Raw genomic sequence first — 15,411 nt, 5'->3', positions numbered from 1 at the left:
ACACAACTATGCCACGCTGTTTCTCAGAACCGGTGAATGACCTCTGTCCCGTGTAACTTATGACAATGACACAGCCAAACAGCCCTGGGCTCTTCTGCAACCTCTCCTTTGAAAATGCCACCTTGCTGTAGAGTTCGCCTTGCACCAGAGCATCACCAAGGGTGGAAGTCATCCAACTGCATTTATAACAAACAGAGAAGGGGGAAGAGAGGGTTGAAGGAGGAATGCTGCCTTCTGCATGGAAAGCAGACACCCAGGCTGTTTACTGTGAGCTCTAGCAGCTGACAAGAGCGTGGCCCCTTGAGTGCCGTCCTACTGCTCTGATCGGAGATCAGCTGGTGGCTGCATAGCTCCTGGCTGAGGGCAAAGCCTTGCTCACCCTCAGGACTGTTTTGGAAGAGCTATAATGAATCTCCCTACCTGTCCCCCTGCACGCCAAACCAACACCTTGCCATCTTCCGTGCCTGATGTGTTTTTACACATCATTTACAGTCTCTTTGCAGCGTTGGGAAGAAAGAGGAGGTGTCTCTTCATGGACTGGAGTAGCAGAGAGCATTGCCGCTGTGATGGCTCGCATGGGATGTGGACGTGCAGGGCCTGGAGAAAGGGAAAAGCACAGTGGGAAGAGCTCAGTGTGACACATGTCTGTGGTTGGCCACCATCCTGCATGTCACCAAACATCCTGCTGGACCGAAGGGGCTGGGTGATACAACACGCAGCCTCGTACCTGCCTCTGACAGTCGCCTCGTTGCATCTTTGTCAACCGCTGAACTCAGAAACACCCTGCGAGCTGCATTTGCCTGTGGGACGTGCACAACACACAAAAGCATGAGAAGGAGCAATGGGGAGAGGAGGGATGGAGAGAAAGCAAGAGGCCCCATGTGCATGCTGCCCACGGCTGTGGGGTGGATGAGACAGTGAACCAAGAGGGTTGTGTCCATAAGAAGGCGTGAGAGCGGTCTGTGGGGGCAAGCTGGCACATGGAAAGGAAAGTAGCAAGCAGGCACGCAGGGGGTTTTCGTGCAATGCTTTCCGGGGAAGCAGGGTACATGGGCCCATGGGACATCTCTGGGGAGGAGAGCTGTCTGGCAGCCCTCACAGTGGGGTGGATGGGGCAGATGTGAGGACAGGGCATGAGTGTGGGGAGGCTGGGGCATGTCCTGGCTCTCGTATCTCCTCCTGGCATCCAAGCTGGCCAGACCGGGGAGAAGAGCCTGCTGAGAGATTTTCAATGTGCTGCCTGTCGCCATGGAAACCCCTTCCCCAGCATCCCAGCTGGCCAGGGGATGTCTCTGCACATTATGGGGTGGCCGTAGGGCCCCAGGAGAGGACCAGCCCCTAGGGAGGGCATGGGGCAGGAGCAGCAGAGAAGGAGTGGCCCTGGCGCTCAGGGCTCTGCAAACAGGACAGGATCAGGCTCTGCACACCTCAGCCATTGGGAGTTACCCATCATGGAGTATCTGCTGACGGAGACAGACAACCAGGAGTCCTGCTGGCTCAGGTCAGCCAGAGCAGGGGCGAAGGCAAGGCAAGCGGTACCGTTAAAATATCCAGACAAAATATCCTGCTTCGCATTGCATCATGCATGTGTGTATCAGCTGTGCTCATGCATCTGCCCATCCTGGTGACCTTCTGAGGACAGCTGGTCTCTTCTGCCCACCCCACGCTTGAGCCAACACTGGCCTGGGCACAGAAAAAAACCAAAACCCAAAGGTTGTTCAGAGGGAGCAGTACAAATCCCCGTCTTCTGTCTCCCAGGAAGGTGGTGAAGGAAGGATGGACCCGCGGTCCAGATCCCATGTTCACAGTCTCCCGTCCGCCACCTCAAGCAGCTGATGGAAGTCCTTGCAGGATCGGGTCTGCAGGGAAAGGAGTCTTGGGGCAACACCATTGGCTCTTGGAGGTGCTGGAGAAATGCTTGGAGGTGGTAAACCCCACCTTAAACACGCATATGGTTTTAGATTGATACTCAGTAGCCCTCAAGGGAAACTGAGCCCACACTCGAGTAGGATTCACATTTTGTAGGTGTTCAGCAGTCTTTTCAACGTTTCAGTTTTTTCGTTTGTTTTGTTCTGCACAGTATTTATTGTGTGTTTGCTGCTGTGTTTTACCAAACTGCAAGAAACATGTAAACAGCAAATGATCAAAGCAATATATCTTTTATATCTAAAAGCAGGCAAGCCAGATGGAGTTAATTAATGAAGATGTTTAGCAAGACCAGAGTTTAGCTCATATGCAAACAGGTTGTTCCCAGAAGCATCAATCTAATCCAATAAACAATTTGTGGGGGTGTAAGAAACGTTGCTTTGTTCCTTCCTTTCCATTACAAAGAGCGGAGCAAAACTTTTGTTGTCGCTATTTAATCCTGGTGAGAGATTTTGAATTAACAGCACCAAAAGGTATTTCTCTGCCTGCACTGGAAACATCCTCATTTGCATGTCTTGATCCCGTTGCTTAAGGCAAAAGAGGAGTCGAGTATCCAAAAGCAAATTCAATGCTCAGCCTCTTTTCTGAGACTGCCAACAAGGGAGCTAATTATGGCCAATAGTAACGACGTGGACATCACTGCATACCAGACTGCATCCCGCCAAGAATCCTGTTCTCTATCAGATGATAATTCAGGATGTTATGTCAGACTTTATTTTTATTTTACAAGATATTACCAGACATAAACCGTTATAATGCCCCAAGTGACAACCCGTTCAATCACTCTGCGCTGTGATCCACCCTATAACTCAGATTTACAGGCCAGCTTTATGCCACAGATTATTGATCAATTATCTGGCTCGGGTTGCAGCAGTCTGTGATGCCAATCCCTGCTCGGCCAGCAAGACAAGAGGAGCCGGCAGCCTCCTCCGTGACAGCATGGATGTATGCAGACCCACACACGGGCATATGCAATTCCTAGGGGCCGCAGCGATGGGGTCCCATCACTGTCAGCATCTACCAGCAGAGAGAAGAGTGAGGTGCCTAAGCTGTCTGGAGAGGAAGGACCAAAGCAGAGCAACGAGATGGCTCCGTTTGCATTTCAATCAGCTGTAGAATGGGACACCGGGAGCAATACAGCAATTCACGTCTTATTAAATGGGTCAAGCTTCTCATTTCTGCATTTGAAACAAAGAGAGGAAGAAAAGGGGTGGTCGCCGTGCCCAGGCATCTCTGCTCTTCTGTGCCTGTCCCAGCAGCTGCGGATTGGAGGTGGTTCTCATGGGGAAGCTGTGGATGTGGTCCCTGGGATGGTTGCAGAGGTGGCTACAGCTCCAATTGCCACACGTGGCAGGAGCAGAAGGGATCAGGACCTCACACCTCCTGTTGGTGAGGAACCCCAGGCCAGCTCTTGTGGCAATACGACCCTTCAGCCTGCATGGCTTTTACCTCCCCTTCTTTCTCTCATTTCTCTCTTTCATGAAATCTTCTTTTTCTCGTTTCTCTTTACCTCCCCTTCTCTCATGTTTCTCTCTCATGAAATCTTCAACATGAAGATTTTTGAAGTCTGCCTGTTGCATGGGGTGGAGAGATGGGATTTGGTTTTAGCCAAGCCTGGCTGAACAAATGCAGGTAGCAGTTTACACAGCAGAGCTTGGAAAGCTCCCTCACGTGAGCATCTCCTCCTGACCTCAGGAGCTACAGAAGGTCCCTTCACCTTGGTGGACAAGCGAGGTAAAGAGCTGGTTACAGTCCCACCCATCCCTTTCTGGCCGCGGTGAGAGGAGCTTCTTTGGAGATGGCAATACAAGGCTGCAAATGCAAAATACACACAAGGCCACCAAATTCTCCCTTTCCTCCACTTTTTCTGCCAAAAAATGAGATGAAGATAAGAGACGCCACTGTGCAGCCACTGACCATTCCCGTTCCATCATCCCCCAGTCGGAAACTCTCCTGCTTTGAGACACATTGAACCTGGCCCTTGTGCAGCTGCTAATGTGGCAGAAGACTCAGAGGACTTCTTTATCCAGGAGAAACCCTCTTATTTGGTGTTTTTCCCTGCAATGGTTATTATAAACCTGTTTGTTTTGAGGGAAGATCGCTCAGTAATGCCAAAGTGCTGTCATCTGTCAGCTGCTGTGGTCACACCAGGCTTTTGAGAGATGGTGGAGACACAGAGACAAATTCAGGAAAAGAAAACATCGGGATAACTTTATTTTATGGTTGTACCACCCCCTCTTATCACCTATAGCTGGGAGCCCTTGAATCAATGCTGCTTCTTCCTCCATCTCCCCCTCCATCCCATCGAACACACACTTTGAAGGAGTTTGAATACTCCTCTTCCAGCCAGCGAGTCATTTATTTCCATGTCTCTCCAGACCCTGAGCTCAGAAAAAACAGGTAAGGATGCACAGAAACAGATTTCAGACTTTCTCTGCATAAAAATAAAGAAATATGCCTTTTCCCTTAGTGAGGACCTGGTTTGTTTTTCCACCACGGGATGGGAAATGGCAAACAAGAAAGAGGTAGAGTTTAAGGAGAGATGGGTACACGTGTGTGCCCGTGCATGTGTGTGCCCTTGCTGAACAGCAGCCGTAACTCCAGGAACAACCCAGCCGTCCTCAACTTTCAGATAACGTGAAGCTTCAGACCCAAAATGGCATGAGATTTGCCCATGCTATCCTCACACTTACTGTGGCTAGGAAAGGTCAAAATTGTTTTAAAACCCACTTATATCCTGTCTGTGCTGCAGAGCAGACATCTCCCCAGCTTCCTCGAGCTGCAGCAAGCTTTCAAACCAAATGGATCAATAATAGCTTTTAAAAATTATCATCAAGAAATGAAAGACTTGGCATTGCACATCCACTTAGATAGCTGTAACTACAGCAAATTAACATGAAACTGAAGTCGGTCGCAAATGAAGGCACGTCTTTGAGACGCTGGAGCCTGAAATGGCCTTTATGATGTAAATTTATATTAAGTACCAGCAATCTTTTGTGTTTCCTTCTTTAGCATTTTACTTTCAGTTGGCTTCTTTCCGGGTCTATTTTAATGGGAGATTTCCTAGACGCGGGGACAAAGCCGCTGTCAGTCACGTTTCTATTTACAATTGCCGAGGATGCTGATGGTCATCTGAAACGACAGACTAGGTCTATTTAACAGAGGTGAGTGGGCTCAGGGTTTGGGTTGGAAATCTCTCTGCTCTGACTTCCTAGGCTGGGGACCATGGTCCCTGTTGGGAGTGTGTGGTATGACCCAGATGGGGTCTGATGGGCTTTTTGGTTCCTAAACAGCCACTTTTTATGGCCTCGACAAAACAACACACCCATCACAAAGACGACATGGGGACAGAGGAAGCACAAGGACTCCAGCCCCAGTTTCCCCAGCCTTGCCCCGTCTCCATTTGCTGTAACCCCCGTGATGAGCTTCGCTTCCCCATACCTCCAGCAGCTCCCTGCAAAGGTCAGGTGGAAGAAACCGCTGGATACAGCCACCGACAAAGGAGAGTTTGAAACAGGCCTAAACACAGTACAGGATTAGCCAGATGTCACATCCAGCCCTTAATTTCTCCTGGATCAAGACGCCCACAGAAGCATGGGGAGCACAGGCACTTTATTTTCCAGCCCACGGCCACCAGCCATGCACCAAAACCCAGTGAAGTTCTCCAGCAGCAAAACACTATCTGCAAGGTCTTTGCCCTTTGCCAAACCTCTTCTCCTCCACCACCCGGCTCTGGCCTGGCTATTATAGCAAACCCCAAATGTACACAAGGGAGAAGACCAGCCCCACTGAGTAATGCAAGAGCTGCAGACCCGTTACCAAATACATACTTTACCTCAGAACAATAAAAGAGCTTTGTTCTAATTTCATTACCAGGAGGAAAAACATCGTGCTGTCCACGCAGAGGGCTATCGACTGGGATGCCTGGATTGTGCTCTTGCTTCTTGTGCTGCTGCTGCGGAAGCACAAATAGCAAGATGCCCATTAATTGCATCAGGAGTTGGTCTGATCCCCATCCACAAAAGTAATGAGGTGTCAAACGCCCATTGAATTCCATGGCACTGAGGTACCCAAAGCATTTCTGAGGGCCTGGCCGTGTGAGGATCTCCGTTCCTGTAAATGGAGATTACCCGTGTTACCTGTGGGCTTTAGAGTCTGGGAGGCTTCTGGGCTGCAGGTGGGAAAAACTCCAGGACGGAAAACGATCTGGAGTTTTATAACCTGCAGCAGGAGCAGCCAAGAGGAAAGAGGTTGATCAAGGACGGTTTAAAGCAGGATGGGCAGATGCTTAATACAAGGGGAAGGGTGGGAGGTGTCCTTTTTCCAGTCACCATCCACCCAAAACTTATCTGAGGCATGATGACACAGGGAATTGCATCCAGACAGCATCCTGCAACTTTCCTTGCTTATCATGGGGTGAATCAGGACTTTTCTGACTGCAAAATACTCAGGGCAAGTGGAAAGCAATTGCAGCCTCCATGGGGACACTGCCAGCCCTGTCCCGTTCCCCAGGGAGTGAACAGCAAAACGCAGCCAGCGCCTCTCTGAAGGACCAGACTGACCTCCACCAGCAGAGCCTCCCCTGGGCTGATAACAGCCTCCAGGCTCCCCGTCCTCCTGCTCTGGGGGCACTCAGCAGGGCTTTCAACATCAAAAACCTCACGGTGACATTTCAGAGTCTTGGACACTCGAGAATGGTGCGGATGGCCACCAATTCCCAGCTACTTTGCCATCAAAGCTGTGGGTATAAACACTTTGTGAAAGGATCTCCAAAGGACTTTTGGTGCGTCTTGATCATTTTCCTCGATGCAAAGCATGGGAAATCCAGCGCTAATGATATCCCAGCTGCTGTGACAGGGGGAGACCATTGACTGCCTTGCTCCCAGAGGACACCAGGATGGGCCAAAGACCCCGGAGTGAGACAGGATCGCACCCACCTCCTTGCTTTCAGTTGCAAGTGAGCCTCTCCTGCCACAGAAAGCATGTCCTTCACCCTCCCACTCTCTCCAGCACATGGCACCCGGCAAAGCAATGAAGGGACAAACACACCATGCTGAAGGGCAGCATGGACAAACACTGCCTAAATATAAGATGAAGGCAGCGTTCGTGTTTTTATTGCAGTGCAAACAGGAGATGCAAACCCTCAAGGAGCAGCAAACTGAGTGCTCAACACATCAGTGTCATCTGCACTGACCTGTTCCCTTCTTGCTAGCATAGTCCATGCAGCAGAGGCCAAGGTGGGAAGCTACGGATCCCTGTGCATCAAGTTTAAATAGATCTTAGAAGATGAAAAGATATAAAATTACCTTCTGTGACAGAGAGTACTGTACTGAGATTGGGTCTATTGTCATCCTCCATCATCTGCAAACAGGACGATGACCCCATTCCTTCAGGAACGATCCAGCACAGGACAACTTACTTTGAAGACTGCCGACGTCCTTTCTGGCCCTCCTAGGATTGTGTTATGGCTTCTTCTGGAATAGCTTTTGCCATAGGGGTGGGATTCACCTAACCTCAGCTCCCTGCCTGAGAGAAGATCGTCCAGGCTCCCTCCAAGGTCAATGGGAAGAGAGAGCACACTCAGAAGCAGTTCATATAAATCCAGTGGGTGGGTGGAAGCACACTCGGGATAAAACACTCTCTTTCATCAACAAGAAAGAGAGAGAGACAAACTCCATTGGACTACAAGTTTGTAGATAGAGGAGTCTTAGATACCCAATATTGCCAAGATGAGCCCCCATCTTGGATAAGGGATCAGACCAGAAGGATTGCAGGTGTCCTCCAGTCTGACCAGCAGAGAAACGAAGGGAGAGGTTTTGCGGGTGGAATCATCTCCCCTTCCCTTCAGTGAAGGGAGAGCTGCCGGGGCTGCCTGCACCAGTGCCAGCTCCTACTTGCATGGGGCTGCAGAGCCCTCGTCCCTGGTCCTGCACACTCATCCTTTCACGTAGCAAAAGCGTGGCGAGTTCTAAGGTGGGAAAACATCATGGTTTATAGTGTGTTTTTTTTAAAGTTATGAAGCAAAACAAAAAAAGTCGAGTTTAGGGACACAGTTCTAGGACGTGACCTCCTCTTCCCGCATCCCTCTTCCCATGCAGGCCCCATTCTCTGCAGCACGTTTGCTGCAGTGGCAAACCCAGCTTTTGCAAATGCCTTTAGGAGCGTCAGAAATGTTTGTACAAACTAAAAGGTCCTGGGGAACCAGGACACAGTGCTGAGAGAGCCCTTGGACAGGGCAGCTGAGACCAGCAGAGCTTGTAATTATGTACGTGGCTAATGAGTCTTGGATCTCCCAAGTGTGTCAGAGTTGTCTCTTAGCAGCAGCCCCAAAGGCAGAGCACAAAAATGGTATTTTCCAGAAGGCTGGGGAACAAGGAACTCTTTCCCCTCAAAAACTGCTCCTCTGATGCTTCCTGCAGTAACATCGAGGCCGGTTTGGTCCTTGTTGCAGAATCACAAACACGCTACAGGGATGGGGGAGATTTTAGCTTGCCGGGGGTCACTGGGGAGCTGGTCCCCACGGCACCACATTCCTACTGCTCTTCCTAGGAGGGGAACATAAAAAAGAATTTTGATTTTGTTCCTTTTCCCTCCACTGAGTCCCTCAGCAAAGAGAAGGGCATGAAATGAAAGCAGGTTAGAGAGAATTTCGCTGGCAATATTTCATGCTGCCCCTAGTCCCTTCATTCCTACTGAGTATTCCCAGCCTGAATATTGAGTAACCCGAGCTTCAAAACACACACGGGGGTGATGGATTGCTGCTGAATGCAGGCTGAAGTTTTAAGCCAACAATTACTTTTCTCTGAAGACTGTTTCCCCACCAGAAACTGGGGAACAAAACACCTTTGAATTGTTTTTATGAACAATGCTGTCGTCTGCACGGTAACTGGAATCTTTAAAGGATGTTGGGTTATGAATAGCTCTCATTACTGGGGGGAAAAAATGCCCAGTGCCACGTTGGTATTTTTTTGTACCTACGCCTACTATATGTGCAGGGGATTAATCACCACTTTTAAGGAGGATCAGAGCTGAAAATATTAACCTCTGAGCACAAACCCAATTTAAAAACGAAGGAGCCCACTTAGAGCCTGTCTTGGAGTTCAGAGCCCTCTCCTTCCCCCTCCTCTCCTGCAGCAAGGAGGAAATGAACCTCCCCAGAGACAGCCGAGATGGACCTCGGCAAAATGAATGTCTCTGTAATCCCGTAAATCAAGTGGTGAGTAACTTCTGTCTGGGGGAAGGGATCACTTAAGAACCGGAGGCAGAGTCAAGGGGCGAAATTCAGAAGAGCACAGAGGGGCTGAGGATACCTCAAGGGGCAGAATATCAGTTTGGCGTTTCTGTCGTTTGTTTTTAAATTGTCGGATGTCAAAGCTTGTCACATTGTACATTGCCCTTCAAAAAAAAAAAAAGGCAAAAAGCTCCCAACCCAACTACATTAAACACATTTAATAAAAGGTTGGCTCTGCTTGATGGACAGGAACTTCCCACAGGCAACTTTTGGGGGACCCCCTTGCCTGCCCTCAGCACCTCATAGTCTTGGGTAGGTGCATCGCATTATTACAGGCTGAGGTCCAAGGAAACAAAGTGAGTAGCACGTGGTCCCACAGGGTATCAGGGACAGCAATGACAACAGATATTTTAATATTTTGATATTTTCAAATCAAGCGGGGGAAAGTGGTTATTTGGGCGCTACTGTTTCATACCCGCCGAGCTCAGGGGCAGAGCTGCTGAGCCATTTCAGCTTTCCAATGAACCACGGGTGTCCCAGGGAGGAGACAGTGACCACACGCCTTGTGCCTCACGGGCAGATCAAACACAATTCCTTAGTTCAGATTGTCCAAAGCAAAACTAAAAAAAAAAAAAAAAGAGAGTAATACACACACACAGAGCCCATTCTTGGTGGATAGATTAAAAATTGCATGCCCACACGTTCTCTCCTCCAATGCCTACAGAGCATTTTCCAGCCTAACATAGCTATTTCCACCAGGCTGCGGAAACAGAGGCATTAAAAAGCTGAATGATACACCCAGCAATACTCAAAATAGAAACCACGTACTCTGATGCCTCAGTGACCCCCATGGAGCACTTGGCATCCTTTGCATGGACCAAAATGGTTCAACTCATGGCCTCCTGGGGAAGCAAGGTGAGCGAGACCACCTTCTGAACCCCTTGCCTTGAGACCCACCATCCCAGCTTGTGCATGGGGTCCCCTCAAACCTGTAGGAACCTCAAACCTAGCGGGACGGCCATAAGGAAGAGGACGTGAAAGACCGCTAGCTCCAAAAGGCTGACCCCAGGTAGCAGGAGGTGCAACATGGCAAAAAGCACTGCCTCTCCGGGGAACCCTGAGTCACCAAGGTTTGATACACACGGGTTTATTATGCTATTTGGTTTCTTGGTAACAGCAGACCAAGCTGCAGCGGCAGCAATCAGCTTCATTCTAAACCCCTAAAAGTGCCACGACGTCAGATTAAAAAGCTTCCATTTAAAGACAAAAAAAAAAAAAAAACAAAACCAAAAGACAAACAACAAGGCGAGACTTGATAGTGATTCATAATGACACTGTTTTACAGGCTCCCTAATGGGTGCACTCTCCATTCAAGGAAAACGCACGGTGCATTGAGTGAATGATTTTGCTAGACTCTGTGCCACAAAGGCAGCGCGCTCGGGTCGATAGGCAGATCCCAGAACGCGCACCGCTTACGGTAACATTAGCAGCAGCCACACATTACCCATTCTTGAGAGCTTGAAGTGGATTCACAACCATCTCTTGTTTTACTGGAGGCTATTTAATATTCTCTTGCTGTTGACACCCTGCCTCTCCCCCGCCTCCTCTTTTCTGCAGCTTTCCCCCAAACCTGCAAGAACAAATAACACAGGCACATGTTTGCTGCAGCACTCCCTCGCCGCTCCTCCGAGACAGCAAATTGGGACCAAACAACAGGAGCTGGGAGATTTCTTTCCTATTTGGTGTTAAAGAAAGAAGGATTTTGCCTACTAAGTCAGTGTGTTACCATATATCTGCTCTGGCCTCAGCTCATACGTCCCATGCTCAGCGTTTCTCCAGCACTTCACATTAGTCCTAATAACAGGACCAGCTTCTAAGGTGTAAAAACACTAAAACATAAGTACTCTGTTCCATTTGCCTTTTCCGTGCTCCTGGAGCTGTATTTGGATCCTGTTCAGAGACTTCTCCCTGCAAAGCTAATTTTTTCAGGTGAAAGCAGAGATTTTCACTTGTTAATTTGATTCCAGGAGCGGGAACCTTGAGCAAAAATAGAGATCACGAGACATTTCCCTACCCATAAGCACTCGCTTGCTCTCAGTCAGACCCCACTTACCTCTGCAAATACCTCCTAAAACATCAGGCTCTGCTATTTAAAGGCAGTTATGGTGGAATATAGATTTCTTGTTTGCTTGTTTTTAAGAAGAGTCAGATTAGAAAACATTTGAGCTGACTTTGACCTTTTCAAAACAGCCCAAGTGTTAATAATATTAAAACTGAGAGGGGAAAAAAGTCCCCACTATCTGACATACGAAACGGGAGAGATCCAGTAAATTCTCATGGGCAGCCTAGCAAAAATGGTTCCTGTCCATTAATGGGTCTTAAGTACCTCATCTCCTTGCCCCTCCTATATTTCTCCCACCAAATCCTTTGCATAACTAAACCCCTACACCACAAACAAACCTCCAAACAACTTTGCAAGGAGAAGATGACCTGGTTTAAGGAACGTGAGAACAATTTCTTGGTATCGGGTTTTATGGAGGAGCGGAGAAGTGGAGTCCAACATTTGCCAAGTCCCTTCTAGCCCTGCTATTTCTATATAAGCAACAGATGAACATGAAGAAGAGCCTGTCCAGCTTGCAGTTTACTTGGGAATTTGATCCGCTTCTTGCAGCTCCAACGCCACCTCCCAAATGAACACTTGCAGTTTGATCCATGCAGTCACCCTCACCTTGGGATAATGGGGACAGCTGCTCTGCCCCCGTCCACCCGCGGGACTTGCAAAGGAAGGAGGGACGGTTTTCCTGTGTAGGGTGGTCAGCAAATAGCTGTGGTTTCATATGACAGCTGATCAGAAAATACTCACCTCCGGTTGCCGACTTGCACCCCAAGAAATGGTAGAAATGCCTCCATTAAACCAGCAAGGCAGCCCACGGGTGAAGGGATGTGGAGGAGTTAATACAAGGAGCGGTGAAACCACCCTCATCTCCCAAGAGCAGCAACGCCACAGGAACACTTTGAAATGGTTACTCAAAAGGTGCCCCCAGCAGTCTTAACAGTACGTAAAATTTTTGTAATAAATACCACATCACTGCTGGGCTATCTGCTGCCTTAGGTCCTCTCCCGCCTATGGCACAAGCACTTCTGGATGTCATTGGAAGGTGGCTCAAAAGTTTTTGGGCACCAGACCACTGACAAGCAGACCTTTTAGGGTTATTTTTCCTCCAAACCATTCCATTCTTAGCAATGTCAGATGCTACTTCCCATACAGGATGGAGAAGGGTTAACCCGGCGGGGGGGCTGCTGCAGCGCTGCAACTCAAGGTGCTCCCTCCAGCACAATGGCTGAGTGTTCTCTTCCCAGCAGTTACTGGCTTGAGAGAGAATCAAACTAATTACCTTCGTAATTACCAAACTAATTACCTCTCTAATTACCGAGCATCTTTGTTCACATGGAGCTGACATTCTTGCAGAGGAGCCCTGGCTCAGCGCCCCATGCTCTCTGGAAACCTGCCTGGCTCTTTCGCAATGACTTGAAGACCCAGGTCCTCTTCACACCACGGTCCGCTTCACATCATATTCAGGCTATCTCCCTCTTCCTCAGGGAGGGGTAGATGCTGATATCAAGCTCCTTGGCTGGTGCAGGCAAGTTTGCATTGCAGTGACTGTTTTGCTGCCAGGCAGACTATGGAAGGGCACAATACCTTTGCTGCACATAGGTTTCTCTGGTGGGAATATCCTTAGCACAGCGCTGTGGGATCACCACCAATATGATGATCAAACTAGAGACGCACTTGCCTCCAGGCCCTACTTGATATTGCTCCCTCCGATAAGAACAGCATCTGAGAGCAAGCAGGAAGGTGACTTGAGATGACAGACGTTCTTCTCTAACATAGAGTTGAAAGCAGCAGGGTGTTCACCCAGCAAAACCCAACATGAACATCACTGTCAACTTATCTCCCCTCCCCAGGCTTACTCCCTCTTTGTTTTCCAGACCTCTACTTGAATCTTGCCTTGGGCTCTCAAGAGCCAGGGTCTGGTAGTCACTTGCTGCTCTCCTGAACTTCAATGTGACAGTGGGTGCTTAGCCCTGAAAACAGCCCCCAGCTCACTAAGGAAGAATCATTGTTCTTACAGCATGAACACAAATGGTTTCATTAATGCTGATCATGACCTGCAGATGATTTGATATGAAGAGATGTTAAGAGCCTGAACACAGAAAGGACTCTCATGGCTGTAAAATGGATGCCCACCTGGTGCATGCCCTCTGTTGCTCTCTTCTTCCAGTCTTGTGTCTTCAGCCAACATCCAAAAGGCAGTATCAGCTCGACACAAACCTTGGCAAATTATGAGCTGACCAGCTTACAAAATTCAATTCAGTAGCTATTTGCCTGCAGGTGAGAAGACACCAAAATCTAAATCCTTATCTGATTTTAAGTGGCAACACTCACCTCTTGATCAAATAGGATTTACTATGGGCAGGTGAGCTGCAATGTGTTAGCAGCTGGCATGGGACAAACGCCTGGTGATTTCTGGGTCCTGCAAATGAGGTTTGGCACACTGGCCAAATGACTTAGCACCCTCCAGTTTTCTCTGTCGCTGCTATTTGGGAAGCAAGGCTGCCTCGCTCTGTCCCGGCAGTACCTACTGTGATGAACGGCTGGTTTTGGTTAGGGATCTCCAGGCGCTCACAGAGTAGAAAGATGCATATAAAGAAAACACTAGAAATAATCGGTTTGCCTTGCCCAAACCCGATCAGCATTCACAGCTGGAGGGAAGATCTTGCAACAGTTTGCAGAGCAGAATATTACCTAGAATTTGTGTTATTCTGGAAAGGAAAACAAACAGCATAGAGAAGGGAAAGGCTCTCCCTCCTATGGCTTCTTCAGCTTGAGAGATGACATGTAACTCCATCAGACAGAGTCCACCTGAAACTCCACTGCCCTCTTTAGATTCTCTCAAAAAGGCCACAGGATCTAAAAGAGAATAAAGCAATGGCCATCTGAGCTGTAAAATTTATCCCAATCCATAGCCATCTCCATTTTAAAGCTAATTCCAAATATCTGCTTAAAACTGTAATGCAGGGATATCCTAACAGGTGAAAAAAAACCCCCAACGCTGCAAGGTTATGTGATCTGTCTCAGACACACACGACTCCTGAGGAAAGGAAGTCTAGATTTTGAAAGAGTCTAACACTGCTAAATTACATGAGAGTAGGATAGCAGTGATTATTTTGACACCATTGAAAGACTTGTGATTTGTTCCACAGACACTGAGCAAAGAACAATGAAAAGCTTTGATTTAGCTGTTACAATACTGCTTCTCCATTTAAAACCCTAGGTAAAATTGCCCTTTGGTTACAGCTGATCAGAGCTTGTGAATGACCAACAAGAACATCTGAAATTATTCTCTACCATGGGCAGAGAGTGTCATGCCTTCATCTACCATCCCTTGAGAATATCATCGCTATCATCCCTTCTGAGATCAGGATCCATTAAGCTAAGTTCAAATTCTCAGTTTGGCAGTGAGCAATCTTAGAGAGATCTGGTTATTTCTGAGAAGGAAGGAGACCTCCCCACAGGTTTTCCATTCTAAAAAAAGAGAAAAATGGGAAACTCCAAAGATCTTGAAATGCAGCTACAAGATAAGTCTTAGCTGGAAGAACATTTTCCAGAACAGACTAGACCCAGCACTTTTTCTCCTTCCCCTCAGTACCATAAACAGTAAGCTGCAGACACACACTCCTCTTGCTTGTGTTTCTTCAGATCCTATGAACCTTGCTTTTTTTATTATTTTTTTTTAAATATCATTAGTCCAGTTTCAAAACGAAAGATGGCAAACGTCTCTATTTTAGGCAGACCTACCGCTTCTTTGAGCAGAAATGTTCAACGTCACCTCTCAACTCTGTTTTCAAAAGAACAGTGTCCTGCTTGATGTCCATACCAGCAAGTGGGGAGAAGGAAGAAGTCGAAGACTGACGAAAGGACTAGGATACAGGTATGCAGAAGGAGTGGTGGTAAAGGGAGAAGAGGTGGCAAACAGAAGCTCACTCCAGAAACATTCAGAACTGCTGCTCTACTTTAAAGGCGCAAGTTGTCCACGACATGGACATTTTAAAGTCTACACCCTGTTTGCCGCAATCAGCATTCCCCAAGCTCAAGCAACACATGCTAGAGATGCCACTACTGATGATACAGAAGATTTTTAAAGAACACAACATCTCAAATGAAGCCCGAAACACAGTTGGAACAAAGCAAG

This window comes from Ciconia boyciana, chromosome 1 (assembly GCF_034638445.1).
Source record: "Ciconia boyciana chromosome 1, ASM3463844v1, whole genome shotgun sequence".
NCBI classification, from domain to species: Eukaryota; Metazoa; Chordata; class Aves; order Ciconiiformes; family Ciconiidae; genus Ciconia; species Ciconia boyciana.
Note: the sequence above shows the minus strand (reverse complement) of the source record.